Genomic DNA, 17,785 nt, shown 5'->3' with positions numbered 1-17,785 from the left:
CCAATGGGGGATGCCAGAGTCCTGGGATCATGACCTGAGCTGATGGCAGATGCTTAACTAACTGAGCCTCCAGGTGCCCCCTTTCTTATTATTCTTAAGGTACCATGCATCTTAAACTTACACAGTGCCATATGTTAGTTAATATCTCAATAAAACTTGACAAATTATTTTAAATTGCCCTGATTTCCAGGAAAAGCATTTTAGGACTTTAGTATACTAATTATTAGATGGAGGCAATTTATTTATTTATTTTTAATTTTTAAAGATTTACTTATTTGAGAGAAAGAGTGCACCAGTGGGGGAGGGAGGCAGGGGCAGAGGGAGAGAGAGAATCTTGCCCATACATGGGCCTCAATCTCACAACCCTGAAATCATGGCCTGGGCTGAAACCAATAGTTGGGCGCTTAACTAACTGAGCTACCCAGGGTGAGCCTGGAGGCAATTTATTTAAAAGGAAATTATGAGTTGTCCAGTTGGGCAGAAGTCTACAGTTTTGGGGAGGGATTTATGAAATGTAGAGAGGGCCGTTTGGAACAAATTGGTGTAGAACAGTTTGGCACAAAAGAACCCTGGAGTCGGGAGATCACCTGCCTTTACCTTCCCCCTTAGGAGGACCTCAGTAGTCCTTGCCGGTCTCTATCTCTTCCTCATACTCTGAGCGAGTGAGAGGCCATCAGGGATGAACTTCCTCAATTTACCACCTGCCCTCACCAAGTTCACTATCATCCGTCCCCGCCTGCAGTACTTTGCCTCTATCTCACCCAGACAACTGTGAAACTCAACTCCATCAATACTGTGCCAGCCTGCGTCTTATCCTGAACCTCTTCCCCCAGTGACTTCCTCTGTAACCCTTCCAGCGACGGCCCTATTACCGTCATTCCCAGATGAGCGTCAAGACAGCCCTCTGCCCTGACGGACTCCGGTGCCCATCTCCCAGCCAACTCTCCCCTCATCGTTGCCCAGGAAGCCAGAATATGTGAGGAGGCTCACAGGTTGCATAGGGACTGAAAACTTATAATTCCCTGGGATTTTATTTTGTTTTCCTTTTTCCTATTCTACTTACCTCCTCTATGAATTTCCTGTTTGTATTTCTTCCCCCGTTTTATTGATGTGCAGCTCCTTTTGCATTTGGGATGACAATTCTTTGTCAGTTCTAAGCATTACAAAAAAAATGTTTCTTGCCTTTCTTTCCATCCTCGCCAGCTCCCTTCTCTTGCTGGTCGTGTGGCTGTCTTATTATGAAGAAGTTTTAAATTGAATTTTATCATTCTTTCCTTCTTGGTGTAGCAGCTAGTCTTGGAAAAAAGCACAGGGTATACTCGAGTGCATGAAATTGTGGAGAGGTTAGTAATTTCCAAAGACTGATCGGGGTTTGGGGAAACTAATAAAGGATGGAGTGGTTCCCAAGGGTCAGAAACAGCAACCACTTCCAGAAGTGAAGATAGGAAGTAGAGAGCTATTCTTGGAGGGGCTGGAAGGAGAGGGCTGGCTGATGAGAGCTGTCATTTATCTAAGGGACACAGACAAGATGCTGCACTGGGGTGTTAAGGGAACCAGAAGAATCACTTTCCCATCCTCAATTTCTTCCTGCCCTGAGGACTCTGTCAGTGACTCCTGTTTGGCAAACTCTGCTGATACCTGAGGAGATCCTGCCATTTGGGACAACATGGATGAAAGTCGAGGGCATGATGCTAAAGAGGGACAAATACTGTATGACCTCCCTCATACGTGGAATCTAAAAAGCCCCCCAAACCCCAAAAACCAGGAAGACTTTTTATGCAGCACATCGTGGTGAGCCTCCCAAATCACAAAGCAGGCTAGGGCATGGCTGAGATGGGAGATAATTAAGTTTGTGTTCTTTATGAATTTTCCAAGATAATATTCCTTAGCCTCAAATATTAACATTATTCTCCCCTATTACGTTTCAAAAGTCATAAAGTTCTGCTCTTCATATTTTAGTACTTGAATCCACCTGGAATTTATTTTTGTGTATGTTGTAAGACATCCATTCCATATGGATACCATTTGTCCGACTCTTTTAATTGAGGTTATCATTTCATTACTGATTTTTAATGTTGATTTTGTTACATTTCCAATTCTTATGTATGTTTGTTGCTGCGTCTAGATACTATTCTGTTCTATTGGTCCAATGTCATATGTTTGTACGAACATCTGGGCCAATCTTGGAGGGATGGAAAATGAATCAGATTACTGATTTAATTTTGTTAATTGTTATTTGTTTATTCACTCTACTTTTTTGAGTCAGCTTTTAGAAAATTACATTGCCCACATAATTATCATTTCCTTTTGGTTTTCAAATGTACCAGCATAAAGTTGTTCATGGGATTTTGTGATTTTAAAGATCTTTCCATTCCTAATATTATGTATTATTGCCTTTTTTCCTTGATCATTTTTGCTAGAGATTTGGCTGTTTTATTTAAAAGCATATTGCAATTCTTCTCTCTCTCTTTTTTTTTTTTTTTTTGTCCTCAATTTCACTGATCTCTTTCCCCATCTTTATTTCTTTCTTCATTCTATTTCTTGAGGGATATTCACTTTTTTTTCAGTCTTTTAATTGAACATTAATTCATGTATTTTAGATCTTTCTTTTTTATAAAACACATTTAGGTAAGGCCACGAATTTCCTCAAAAACTACTTTATCAGCAAATTGCCTTTTTATGTGTAGTATTTTCATTGTCATTCAGTTCTAAATATCATGTAATTTAAATTGATTTTGTCTTTTCTTTTAATGTTTTTTCTTCTCCTTGTGTTAGACTTAGTTTTCCTAAAGTTATCTAATTGTCTCTGTTCCTTTATGCTTTCTTGAATCCAAAGGTTTTGTTAGCTAAGTAGTACTTTAAATTAAAAAGTAAAACTTTCTTAGCTATGATTTTTTCTTTTTTTTAAAAAAAGATTTTATTGAATTTTTTGACAGAGGGAGAGAATCACAAGTAGGCAGAGAGGCAGGCAGAGAGAGAAGGGGAAGCAGGCTCTCCACTGAGCAGAGAGCCTGACACAGGGCTCTACCCCAGGACCTTGAGATCATGACCCGAGCGAAAGGCAGATGCTTAATCAACTGAGCTACCCAGGTGCCCCATTAGCTATAAATTTTTCTAACAGTTTACAGTTTTCACAGGAACTTCAGCATTCTTTAAACAGGCACTGAATTATTTCCTCATCCTGATCTGTTTTATTTAAAAGAAATATTCATTATTAATTATTAAGTTGCTGGTATTTTATCAGTTTCTGTGTTCACCGTTAATTTTTGAGTGCTGCAGTGTCTCAGTTCACTTTCTTTCTTGTTGAACTACAGCCTTAAATATTTCTTCTAATGAATATCTGAGAGTTAAATCATCTTTGATTCTGTATGTACAAACTTATCTTATTTTTGTCCTCATTCTGGAATGATGGTATGGCTAAATATGAATTGAGGTTAAAAATTATTTTTTCTCAGCACTCTGAAAATTAATAACCATGCTTTTTCTTTCTAATCTGTAATCTGGGTTAATGTTTCTGAGCAAATTTTTCCAGTTTACCAATGTCTCTGTTTTTGTCTATTCTAGTGTTTATTCTGTCTACTGTATTCTTTCCAACACTTTATACTTTTATGGTAATCCCAATTTCTCCTTCTCCATAACCATTTGTTCTTGTTTCATTTTGTTAGCCAGGATGCCAAGGGAAGTTACTCGAGTAAGTTAGCTGAAAGCTATCAGCAGAAGTGAGGAGAAGGGACAAAAGCAGGGAAGGAATGTGTTTCATTTTCTAGAACCAACAGTTCCAAGCAAGGAAATGCCCAAGCAGGTGTTACACCAATAACCAGTTGGAGGGCTGCCTGGGTGACTCAGTCAGTTGAGCTTCTGTCTCTTGATTTTGGCTCTGGGTCATGATCTCAGGGTCCTGGGATGAAACCTACCCTGCCTAGGGTTCTATATTCCGCGGGGAATCTGTTTGAGATCCTCCCTCTCCCTCTCTCTCTGCCCCTCCCCCCTGCATGCCTATGTTCTCTCTTTCTCTCTCTCTCAATTAGCAATAATCGCGCCTTGGATAAATCTCATTGGCTACGATACTGCCACTGCGCAAAGCTCTCTCTCTCTCAAATAATAAAGAAACACATCTTTAAAAGAAAATGAGCCTGTTTGAGCTGGATTGGAGATAAAGACCTGTGCAGAAGCCCCTCTGAGTTATCCGGAAGTTACCTTTAGCTCATTATAAGATTTCCTACTATGGGTGAGTTTTCTGCCATTTTTTGAACACATGACATAGGCACTAGCATGTTGACATGCTAGACATGCACAGTTGAACTGAAGTGTTTGTGTAGCTTCCCTAACCCCATGGAGAGACAACGCTTTGAAAGCAATCTCCCTGTCTCCTTACTTCTAACAAATAACAAAAAGTTCTTTGCTTTCAACATTTCTTTGGGTTGTGTTCAATTTGGGGCACCCCAAGCAGCAAACCCCTCTAGTCTGGTTACATTTTTTCTCTGCTTTCCGAGTTTGTGGTACTGTTATTTATAATAGAAAATATCTGTTCCGTCTTCCTTCCCATTTCTCACACAGAGCTCCTAAAACCTTTGACATTTCCTTAGAAATAAGTGATAAAGGTATCTTTTGTTATGTTAACAAGGAAACTTCACCTAGCCTCTAGGTCAAGTAAGAATGGGTGCTGGCTGCCAAGGGAACTAACCCTGAAGGACAGTTGGAACTTTTCAGTCTCAGTCCCTGACCTCTGGGGACAGGTGAGGTGCTGGATGCTCAATCAATCACCAGTGCCCAATGATTTAATCAATCATTAGAAACCTCCATAAAACCCAAAACAACAGGGTTCAGAGAGCTTTCAGGTTGGTGAACCAGAATGCATCCATACGAATGTGACACACACCAGTTCTGTGGGGACAAAATTTCCTGAGCTTGGGATATTTCCTTGCATTATGTACTTCATCTGGCTATTCATCTATATCCTTTATAATATTCTTTTATGATAAACCAGTAATCTAGTAAGTAAAATGTTTCTCTGAGTTCTGTAAGCCTTTGTAGCAAACTAATGGAAACTGAGAAGGGGGTTGTGGGATCCTCCAATCTACAGTCAATTGGTTAGAAGCAGGGGTGACAACCTGGACTTGTGATTGACATCTGAAGTGGAGGGAGGCAGGGGTAGGGCTTGGGGTGAGCAGCAAGAGGGAGATGTCTTCAAGGACTGAGCCCTTAACCTGTAGGAACTGATGTTTTTTCCCGGTGGACAGTGTTAGAACAGAGTAAAATTTATGTGATACCTGGTCAGTGGTCATGAAGAACTGGAGAGCTGCTTGGTGATGCTGGATAAATCATACATACCAGGAAGTTTTATATACTTTTACTAGAAACTATCCTTTATTCTTCGGATATTTTAAATGTATTCTAAAGTTTTTGTCAGACTGTGCCTAAATTTTGCACCAAAAAATTTTATACCCAAGAACCTAAATTTTGCTTGTAAATCTTTTAGCATTAGATTTATTCATGATCTTGGAATTCTTATTAGTAAGCTCATTTCAGATTGAATAGTTTTTAAATTTTTATTTTGCCTCAAAATTTTATCTTGGGCTCCTATCCAGATCTCCAAAGGCTCCACCATTGTGGGCTTGGTTTTTGAGTTAGGGTGATCCTGGGGCTGTAGAAACCAGTCAGTGAGCCTATCTACCAGCTCCCAAGTGGAAGCTAAACTCAAAGCTTCCACACTCAAAGCCTCACAAACTCATAATTTCTGCCTGTTTCACCAGTTTTGCTTGTTTACTTCTGCTTCTGATTTTGAATCTGGTTTTATATTTTTATTCTTTTTTTTTTTAACTTTATTTTCCATTGTCCGGTCTGGGCAACAGACTAGGATACTAAAACATAAACATACTTCCTTCTCTTGACCAGAAATCCCCAAGTAAACTTTTCAGACATAATTTTATCTGTAAAAATGGGACAATGAAATCTGCACTATATATCTGATGGCTTTAGAAAACATTAAGTCAAACAGAATATGTGATCTTTTGGGAAAGTATAATTACAGTGTAAAATTATAAAGCATTTTGGTAATCTGGTTTAAGTAAATTAAGTTTTTATTTGATAATTATCATAGGTATATAAACTCTTAAAAATCTATCCTTTTTATCAACCATAGTGACATTAAATGATGATATGCAGTCAAAGGATATTTAGTCAATTATGGACAGTGTTTTATTTAAACTTATTTAGTTACTATAAAATGTGTTAGCAACATTTTAATTTAAACTTATTTAGTTATTATAAAATGTGTTAGCAACCAATACTGTAAATCTTCATTGAATTACTCTTAACTGAATGAGAAATGTGACCTTTATTTATATTATTTAATGTTTTTACTATTCTAAAGTTAAATAACTATTTTAATCCATTTTATTATTTTGCAATTTCTGAAATCCTATAATTTCTATATGCTTTCACTCAATCCTTGAAAAAAATTTTTTAATCCTTAAAAAATGTTTAAAGCTATCATTTTGAAATTAATTTTAGACTCACATAGAAGTTGCAAAGATAGAGTCCCTGTGTACCCTTTGCTCAACTTCCCTCAATGATAACATTTTACGTATCCATTGAACAACTTATCAAGACCATGAGCTGATGACAGTACATGTGAAAGGCAGAATAAGCCCCACCCACCCACTGAAAGAGAAGCCTCCTCATCAGAGCCTATGACTATATTACTTTACATGGCAATGGGGAATTAATGCAGATGAAATCAAAGGTTTGCTAATTTACCGACCTTTATTTAGGGAGAATATTCTCGATTACCTGGGTGGGCCCAATATAATCACCAGGGTCCTTAAAAGTGTAAGAAGGGAGCAGCAGAGGAAGTCAGTGATGTGATGTGAGAAGAAGGCAAATCACCTTCCTTATCTTTGGAGATGGTGGAAACAGAAGGGAATCACGAGCCAAGAAATGCAGGTGGCCTAAACAAGATAAGAAAGAAAATAGGTCCTAACTGGAGACTACAGAAAGGAATGGGGACCTGCTGACACCTTGACTTTAGTCTGTCACACCCAAACACAGGACTGCAAAATCATACATTTGTGCTGTTTAAACCACTAAATTTGCTAAAATCTGTGATAGCTGCAAAGAAAACTAATACAGTTCAATACTTTTATAAAGTAGCATTTTAAAAGGAGACAGTTTGTGAAATTGCTGTGAATGGGAAGAATAATACTGATCTTTTCAAACACTTTTCGCATGGTTTCTCAAGTATAGTGTTTTCTGGTCTATTTCTGTGATAGCTCAATTGTTCAATTTTTTTTTGTTCTGTTTTGGCATACAGAATGCAGAAACATATTCCTTTACTAGACACTAATTTATAGGTTCTTCCTTATGTATTTTGTTACTTTGATTTCCTGTATAATTTATTTAACAGGTACCTTCTCCTTTTAGCTGGTGTAATTAAAATTTAATTATAATTAAAGTTTTTAACAAGACAAGGCTTTGCCCTTATATTCTTTGTTTTAGAAGAATAAGTTTTAAACTCACATTTTACATCCTAATGTTCAGTGTAGAGTTATTTGTCTGTTTTTAGGCAACAATAGTCTGTCTTTATAGACCATGGGGGACTAAAAGCAAAAGCCTTTGCAAACATTTATTTAACACAACCATTTGTATGAGAGAGGGGAGAAAACCCCTCATGGAGATTATTGTTAAATGGATTGTTCATCTCTTCTTCATGTTTACTTGTGCTCTATTCTAAAGTGTTAAATACAGAGAACACAAAAATGTTGTCTTTCACGTTTGTTTAAGCCTTGTCACAGGAATTTGTACCTGTATTTACCTGTCCATCGTCAGTCGTCAGGATCATATTAAGTAACATAGAGAGAGCCAAATTCTATTTTATCAAAGGGACCTATGAAGACAGAAGAAAGCTGGAAAATGCTTTTTGGAGTTCTGGGATTTGGCCATGGTGGTAGGAGAACATGGCGGTTTGAGGGAGCCCGAGACAATGTGAAGCCTACACCAGCAAGGGATTATGCCAGATAAGGTGAGGGAGTTAGCAAGTCCGGTGGAGTGACTGAGTGTTAGTGACAAGAGAAGCTAATAATGGAACCTAAGAAGTACCACGTAACAGATGGTTTCCAGTCCACGACTGGGATCAACTGTGGTATAAGCAATAGAAAGGCGTAGGTGACAAGTAAGAAGCAGAATTAAAGAATAAAGTGGGTGTTGCGGTGCCTCCCTAATGCCCATTCTGGTTTTCTGTCTGGAAGCCTCACCATTTAGAACAGAACTTCCTTACCTCTAGCTCCAGGGATGGGCCCGAAATAGTGTAATCCTAACAGGACATTAATCCTTTGTTTCTAGTCAAAACAGTAATTTCAGAAATGGCCTGGTATATTAGTTTCCTGGGCCTTCCCTAACAAATGACTACAAACTTAACAGACTGTAGGCATCAGGAAGAATAAGGTTTGCCATTGGCCAGGAAATTCCCAGGCAGAGATTGGACTAGATTATATTCCATTCCAGAAAACCTCTGTCTTTTTGTTTATGAACATTCTCTTGTCTTTCATTACTGGAGGCCGTTTATTGTAGTATAAGTTAAGTATGTAGTTACTTTGTATTACACACAAATGATATACTATATAACATACATTCTATGTTACTATGTAGTGTATTGTTGCTAAGTATGAAGATTTTGGAGGCTGAATGCCTGTATGCAAATCACAGTTTGAGGATTTCCTTGTTCTGTGATGCAGCTTAGTATGTATACTTTGTGTGCCTCAGTTTCCCCACATCAAAACTGGGGATAATAAAAACATCTACCATGTGAGGTTGCTGTGAAATAATACATGTAAAGTATTTCGAAGAATGCTTGGCCCACAGAAGTGCTCTACAATACTAAGACATTAATATCTTTACCTTCTACATGCCCAGCACAGGGACAGGTGCACTATAGTTAATTGATAAGTATTCGTTGAAAGATTGGGTATTTTTACTTGAAAAGGCATTCTGTTTTTGCTGTTAGAGAGGTTTATTCTTTCAATTCCAGCCAATTCAATCTAGTCAATAAACAACCATTAGGTTCAAATACAAGTAAGGCTGTGTGCCAGACACTGTATACAAAGCCAAAATGGGTAAGGTTTAATCTCTGATCTTCATCAGTGAATATTTGAAACTATCTCCTCATTACTTGCACAAGTTGGTTCTGGTAGAGCCTTCTAGAACAACTCATAACAAATCTGTTCTCTTTTACATGACAGACTTTCCAATTACTGAAAACAATTATCTTGCCTACTCCTAATCTTTTTTACTCTAGGATAAACAATAAATATACACAATTCCTTTAGCCATTCCTTACAGGACAGGGTTTAGGGGCATTAAATCAACTTAATCATTCTCCTCCAGACACATCTGAGTTTGTTAATGCTTTTCTTTAAATGCAGGGCTCAGAAGTAGATACAATAATCTGAGCATGATTGAATGGATGGATAGTGTTATGAGGATTTGTACTATCAAAATAATAGCTAAACTTGAGTGCATCCAGAGATAAAATGGGAGAATAAAACAGGATATAGGTTAGAGCCTCAGGGGTTTCCTAGAAAGAGCTTCTAAAAAAATCAAAGGAAAAGACTGTGAAATAAGAAATGCCATAAAGAATCTGCGTTACAAAACCAAGACAGAATATTATTATATGGTAGGCAGTAAATAAAACATTCACTTAATAAATACACATCAGGAAAGCGTTTAAGAAAGAGTAGGGATAAGAATTAACTATAAAATACCATTTCCCCCCAAAGTGGAAGAAAATGAGACCAGCAAAGATGATTTGGTCAATGTGGAAATTACTGAGAGAAGATCAAAAAGACCAAAGGATTTTGAAGAGTGGAACTGCAAGATGAGAATTTACTATTCTAATCACTAGTTTGAAATGTTGGAAGAGAACAAGTATATGGACTTCAGTGCACAGTAGGGAAGGATAGTTGTTATACCTACAGATGTTATTCACATACTCTTGAATAGTAATGAATAACATCTTAAACAATAATGAAGTATTTGGAGTATTATGTAAAGAAGCCATAGATACTAATTTAAATTTTTTAAATGTAAATAAGCCATAGATACTAATTTAAATTTTCTTTTCTGTTTCAGTGACAGCAAGACATGAATTTTTCATGTTGAGTTATAGAAGGAGTTACTTCTCAGGGAGACAGTCCAATGTGTACAGGAAGTACATAACCTAGTTAGTTTTGTGGGTCATTATGATTGGAAAAGTAATATAATCCAAAAACAGAGTAAGGCAGGAGAGAGAGAGACAAAAATGGGGGAAGGAAAGAGAATTATAAAAGTTTCATCAAGACATATCTATTTCCCAAAAACCTCAAAAAAAAAAAAAAAAAAAAAAAAAAAAAAGCAAATAAAACCTGGCAGCATTTAAGAGACAAGAGGCAATAGAACATTAGAAAGGCATTTACTTCTTATGAGTAAGAAGTAGTTCCAATTAGTATGTTAGTTACAACATAAAATAGAATAGATTAAACTGGTTTTGAAATGTTAGTTTTTATAGTAAAATAGCAATATTTATACTTAACTAATAAATATTTAAAACTACTTCTAGTACAAAAATTCTTGTAATAAATGCTTTTAACAAAAGTTTGGCATAAATCTTTTTTAAAGATCTATTTGTTTGTTTGAGCAGGGAGGGGCCCTGGAGGAGGGAGAAGGACAAGCAGACTCTGGCTGAGCACAGAGCCCACTGAGGGGCCTAATCTCAGGACCCTGAGATCAAGTCATGAGCCAAAATCAAGAGTTGGCAGGACACTTAACAGAATGCATCACCCAGTTGCCCACAGACATATTTTCAAGCAAATATTTTTATGGTAAGACAATAAAAGATAGATAAATGCTATTATTACTGTTTACCATTTAGACAAAATGTCTTTTATATATTATCATGTCATCACCTGTGTATTACATTATTTCTAAATCCCCTCTTCTGCTCATCACAGTAACAATAACATCCCTGTAAAGGTGTGGTTATATGTATAGATTATCCCGCTTCCTTATGTCAGATATATTAGGGAGTTATTTCTGTTAATGATTAATTAGCTAGACAGTCAATATCTATTTGGAAGATTGATTTTTTTCCTTCATTATATGTTATCTTGATATCTGATGTGTTGCTTTTATAATGTCTATTATAGAAAGGGTAATACCGTTACCATAAAGTAGGAAATTCTATGGCTAACATAAAGCTCTCTAAAACACAAGAAATGCACTATATTCTAAAAGGAATATGATTTGTTTCTTATAGATAGTAAAGTTTGTAAGCCAAGCACTCATGGCTAGCTCCAAGCAATCTCATGCAAATATTTATTAAATTCTCCTATGTGCTCCCTCTCTCTCCTCTTGTTTCACGTTCTAGCCCATCTGTGCTTAGCCTGCAACCATTTAATAGAGAAATAACATGAACAAAAACAGCAGAGGTGCTAATCTACAAATCTTGCTTTAAAAAAGGAAAATAAATCTGCAAAAATATCTACTGACAAAAATCATATATTAGGCTCTTTAGGCATTTTTAGAGAACACACCACAAAAATAGTGCTCATATTACAATATCAAAGTGACTGCCTGAGGTAGTTATTGAAATAAGTACAGATACATTAGGAAGCCTGAAATGATGCCAACAAATAAAAGCAGGAATAACATACAACTGAAAATGAGCATTCCATAGAAAAGCAGGAAATACAATAAAAAAAAAAAAAAAAAAAAACTTGTGAAAAAACATTATGAGACTTCAAGGATGATACTTAGTGCTGCTTTTAATGTTATTATTGTACTAGTTGGTTTTAATTAATTTAGTTAATGAGTCAAGGAAGAGGATTTCTACTTAAGTAGTGGCAGATCAGACTCATGTATTCCCTCTTCAAACTCTTCTAAAATAAAAGCAAAGAAACTAGAAAAAAAATGTACAAAGATATAAATAAGTAAAGAGAAGATGATTATAAGACAGAGAAAAAATAAATTTTTAGAAAATGAAATGCAAAAAGAGGGGGTATAACTAAAAAAAACCATAAATGCTGAGGTCAATGTGTTTTCATAGATACCCACAAGAAATAAGACGCTATGCGCTATCAAACCTAGGAAAGGTATACTATGTTCTGCAGAAGAGTAAAGGCAAGAGAGAAGGTAATGGATAACCAGAAAAGAAGCAAGGCAGAGAAGAGGGGAAAAACGAACCAAAATTAACTAAACAAAGAGAACAACAAATTCAAACAAACTATCCTTCGAGAGAAAAGAAAACATTTTAGTTCCACCAAAGTGAGACAGGACTCTGTATTTAATTTTTAAAAAAAGAAAGAAAGAGAGAAAGAAAGAAAGAGGAGGAAAGAAAGAAATGAAACTCTTGCAAATAAAAAATATAACCAAAATGAAAATCCAGTCTGTTCGTTAGAAGATAGGTTAGGATGCCTTCCCAGAAGGCAGAGGAAAAGGACAAAGAGATGGAAAATTGGACAGGAAAAAACAAATTCCAGGAAATATGATTCATCTAAGATATTCAACATCTGAATAAAGAGTCCCAGACAGAGAGAACTGAGAAAGCAAAAGGAAGGAGACTATTAGTTATATAATTCAAGAAAATTTCAGGGAACTGAAGGACATGAATTTACAGACTTGAAGGGATCTCTGAGTACTTTGGCACAAGGGATATGAAATAAATTTATCAAGGGAGATCATACTGACATTTCAGAACACCAGGAATAAAGAAAGGATTCCATGCATTGTCAGAGAGAAACAAACGATCATACCCAGGGAATCAAGAACCAGAACGACAGGCTTGTTGACAGCAACAGCGGAATCCAAAATGGGACAAGAATGCCTTCAAAATTCTCAAAGGAAGTCATTTCCACTTAAAATTCTTAAATGCTACCAAATTCTATCAAAGTCTCAATCAAAGTGGTGGATAGAGCAAATATTTTCAGACAAGTTCTCAAAAAAGATTTAGCTCTCCAGAAACTACAGAAGGAACTGATGAAGCAAGGGCATAAGATGAGAAGAAATGGGATACAGAAAACTACTGGTCTGGAAGAGGAGAGACAGAGGACATGAAAGGAGCTTCTAGTTAGTAGTGAAAGGATAAAAGTTGTATAACAGGTATAGAGGGTAAGCAGTTCAAACTAGAGCAAAACAGAGGCTTGGGAGAAAGTTTCTGGAAAGATAAATCTAGTAGACTCTCTGAGTTGTCTGAACATTTAGAGAGGATACTTAATTATGAAGGCTTTGACCAAATTAGTGATTAAAAACTTAGAACATTAAACAAATGAAAGAGCAAGACACTATTAACTTCAGAGAAAACAGATAATGTAGAAAAGGAAAAAAATTAGATTGAGCTGCATGGCTAGGCTTTGGATAACATATATGCAGCCCTGATAAAGAACTCACTGAATATGTATGCAAACAAAATGCTATCACTACATTGCAAAGATAGGAGGGTTGGTAGGTGAAGGATGGATACGTGTGGTAAAATGAGGAAGGAAAAAAGACGAGGAAAGACTCTTCTGTCATGGTGGAAAGTCAACAGATAAAGCCTAAAACTAAAATATCAAGTTCTAAAATGTAGATATTGTTTAGAGAGAAGGAAGCAAATACCAAAATATGGAAGTTCACATGACGCATAATAGGCAAAACCAAAATCTAAATTTAGTTTGTCTGCCTCCAAATTACATTCTTTCCACTAAACTTAAGTACACCCCTCAAATTGAGGGATGCCAAAATTGTGATCTTTAATAAAATTTGCTCAAAATGAGATCATTTACTTTTTTATTACCGGAAGTTATTGAAAGTCAGAGATAAGTAAACTGAAAACCTAAGTAAGATATAAGGGGTTATTTGTCTTAAGAAAATATCCTCTTTCCAACACAGGCAGATACTTTTATATCATTTACCCACATCATAGGAACTTATAAAAGTAGACATCAATACTGAAATGTAATGATTATGTTAATTGGTCATCCAGGCAAACACAGAGAACTTCCTTCACATGGCTACAAGTTATTTCCTTCTTGCTATTGCAAAATATGTTCTTTGTATTCGTGGCCATTTCAGGCCATTGACCTGTTGACCATTCTGAAAGGTCTCATATCTCTAGCTACTATGATGATGGTTGCTTGTTCAACCTTTAACAATATCACCTGTTTCTTTTTTTCTTTCTTTCTTTCTTGGAGTTTGACTTTCTCTTCTCTGTTTCGTCCCCCATGAAATGATCTAATTTTTGTAAAGATGAAAATGTAACCCATGTTCCACTTCTAATGCAACTCATCTAATCTGCTCTCACATTTTTAAACGTCTACTGGATATTTCCATCATATATTCTACTATTTCTCACACTTCTTAACTGTTCCAAATTCCTTATGATGACAGTCAAGGCCATTTCTGATGTAGCTCTTGATTACTTCCTTATTTTATCACTCATATCTTGATCTGAAAATTTACTCTTAAGGTAGGATAAATTATTTAAACTCTTAAGAACTAACCATTCATTTTTGTCTGTGGCCATAGGAACATTCTCTCCTTTCTTGTTCAGACCCTCTGCCAACCTCAAGCTGGTCCTTGTTTGTTTTTTAGGACTCATCTTTGAGGTGATACTCATGATAACCCCCATATCAAACACAGTGCCTTAGACATAGTGAGGGGAACATAAAGATGTGTTGAATAAATGAACAAAAACACTTGTGGGTAGATAACTTATCTCTAGATAGTATCTTCAGTTCAACACAAATAAGCTGCTTCATCAGTCTTTCTTAAGTATTGCTTATTAAATAATTTTCCTTTTCTTAAAAAGTCACTAGATTTTGTGTTGTTTTTGTTATTGTTTTTGTTTGATCTAAAGTGAGAAACTCTTTCATCTGCCTTTTAGGCTCTTCATAAAGTGGTCTGCAACCTAACTTCCTGTTGCCCCCCAATAGAAACAATCCTCTCTAATCTACGGATTCCTGAATACTCCATGCCCATCTGTACATACATCAGTTTGTTTTTCTATTTATGACATCTGTCCTGAAACTTTCTTCCCTTCTGACTTCAATCCTATACATGAGCAGCTCAAGGCTAACTTCTCTCATAAAATCTCGGAACTACTCTTGACTATATTGATGATAATAGCAACATTTTAGTCATTTACCAAATGTATTTTGAGAATCTGTTATTTGACAGGCATTGTTTAGGTACTGGGACACAAAAGTAAGCTGTGAAAAAGCAAGAACAAGCTAAAAACAATTAAACATATGATTACAAAGTGTGATAAATGCTAAAAGCAAGGGGCAAGGTAACACAATATAGTATTATTAACTATATGGTTTCACACATATTAGGCGATCTAAAAAACACAAAAGCTAAAAAACAACAATAAAAAAGAACTTATAGAAACAGAGTATAATGGTGGTTAACAGAGGCTGAAAGTTGAGAAACAAGGGAGTTGCTGGTCAAAGAGTATAAGCCTTCAGTTATAAGATACATAAGTTCTGGAGATATAATATATAGTATGGTGACTATAGGTAATAACACTATATTGTATACTTGAAAATTGTTAAGAGAGTAGATCTTAAGCATTCTTAGCATACAACACACAAAAAAGGTAGCTATATGAAGTGACAGATATGATAATTAGCCCGACTGTGGTAATCATTTCACAATGTATATTTATTAAATCATAATGTTGTACATGGCAAAAAAGATAAAATGTATCTTGAGTTGGCATGACTTAATCAGTGATCACTTTAAAAGTAGGTCTAGGACTTCTTTGGAGCTAGAGATACTATCCTACTGGCTCTGAAGAAGGAGAAAGCTAGCTATGAACTTCTTATGCAGAGGAGTGGCCTTCAGAAATTGAGGATCTCATCCTGTAGCTGTAATAAGTGAACTCTGGCCATAAGCTCAAAAAGCTTAGAAGACCCTGGGATTCAGATGAGAATGCACCCCAGGCAAGAACTTGATTACAGCCTTGTGATACTATAAGGGGATCCAGTTAAGTTGCTCCTAACTTCACACCAGGGAAAGATGTCAGAGATAAAGAGGGGGCATAACATAATGGTAAGGGAGTCAATTCTCCAAGAAGATATAACAATCCTTAACATGCTAGTGTAACAACAGAGCATCAAAGTATGTGAGGCAAAAGTTGGTAGAACTGCAAGGAAAAACAGATAAATCCACTATTATAGTTGGAGACTTCAACAGCCATATATCAGAAATGAACAGATCCAGGGGCACCTGGGTGGCTCAGTCAGTTAAGCATCTGCTTTCAGGGCAGGTCATGATCCCAGAATCCCAGGATCAAGCCCTGCATCAGACTCCCTGCTCAGAAGTAGAGGTTCTCTCTCTCCTTCTGCCCCTCCTCCCCACTCATGCTTTCTCTCTCTCTCTCTCTTAATAAGTAAAATCAGAAAGAAAGAAAGAAAGAAAGAAAGAAAGAAAGAAAGAAGAATAGAATCGAATCCAGCAGAAAAAAAAATCAATGAAGGCATAGTTTTACTCAATAATATGATCAGTCAACTGAACAACAACCAAAATACACATTTTTCTGAAGTGTATATGGGAGACATTTACCAAGATAAACCACATTCTGGGCCATAAAACAGGTATTAAAATTTCTAAAAGAATATTTATCACAGAATGTCTCTTCTTAAATCAGAAATCTATAACAGAAATATGTCTGGAAAATTTCAAAACACTTGGAGATTAAACAACACGCCTTTAAAGAACACATGGGTCAAAGAAGAAATTTCAAGAGAAATAAAAAATATTTTTAACTAAAAGAAAATGAAAAATACAACCTATCAAAATTTATGGTACACTATACTATCAGTGATTAGAGAGAAGAACACTGAACGCATATGTTATCTAAAATCAATCTTCTAAGCTCCTAACTTAGGAGCTTAGAAAAAGAAGAGCACATTAATTCCAGAGTAAGTAGAAGAAAAGAAATTATAAAAATTAGAACAGAAATCAATGAAATATTAAATAGTAAGTCAATAGAGAAAATCAACAAAACTCTATGCCCATAAATTTGATAACTTACATGAAGTGGACCAACTCTTTGAAAGACAGAATCTGCTGAAAATCACACAAAAAGAAATAATCTGAATAGGCCTATATCCATTAAAGAAATTGACTCAATAGTTAATAACCTTCCAAAACAGAAACACCAGGCCCAGAAGGGTTCACTGGTGAATTCTACTAAACACTAAAGGTTATACCAATTCTTCATATTCTCTGAAAGAAGATAGAAGCAGGGGGAATTATCTCTAACTTGGTCTATGAGGTCAACATTACTCTACACCAAAACCAAACAAAGCCAGTACAAGAAAAGAAAATTATAAACCAATATCTTTTATGAACATAGATGCAAAAATCCTCAACAAAGTGTTACCAAATCAAATCCATTAATGTATAAAAATAATTATACACAATGACCAAGTAGGATTTATCCCACATATGCAAGGCTGATTCAACATTCGAAAATCAATTAATATAACCCCTCACATCAATAGGCTAAAAAAGAAAAATCACAAGTGTATCAATAGAGGCAAAACAAAACAAACAAACTTTTGAGAAACACTAACTCCAATTCATGATAAAAACTCAATATAGAAATTGAGAAGAACTTCCTCACCTTGATTAAAAAAATTAGCTACAAAAACTCTTTAGCCAACATTATACTTAATTATATACACTCAAAGCTTTCTTAACTAAGGTCAGGAAAAAGGCAAGGATGTCTCCTCTCACCACTTTTCAACAAGTCCTGGTTAATGCAGTAAGA

At 35.9% G+C, this 17,785-nt stretch overlaps 1 protein-coding gene and 1 pseudogene across 1 annotated transcript in view; both read right to left on the bottom strand.

Moving 5' to 3' along the window:
* The window catches only part of CHST9 (carbohydrate sulfotransferase 9), a 233,054-nt gene that overhangs the window by 198,673 nt on the left and 16,596 nt on the right, over positions 1–17,785 (bottom strand). The gene's annotated exons all lie outside the window — the stretch shown is intronic.
* LOC131811932 (U4 spliceosomal RNA) lies at positions 4,018–4,085 on the bottom strand (annotated as a pseudogene).

The sequence above is a fragment of the Mustela lutreola genome, chromosome 11, assembly GCF_030435805.1.
Source record: "Mustela lutreola isolate mMusLut2 chromosome 11, mMusLut2.pri, whole genome shotgun sequence".
NCBI lineage: Eukaryota > Metazoa > Chordata > Mammalia > Carnivora > Mustelidae > Mustela > Mustela lutreola.
This window is presented reverse-complemented; position numbering and strand designations above follow the sequence as displayed.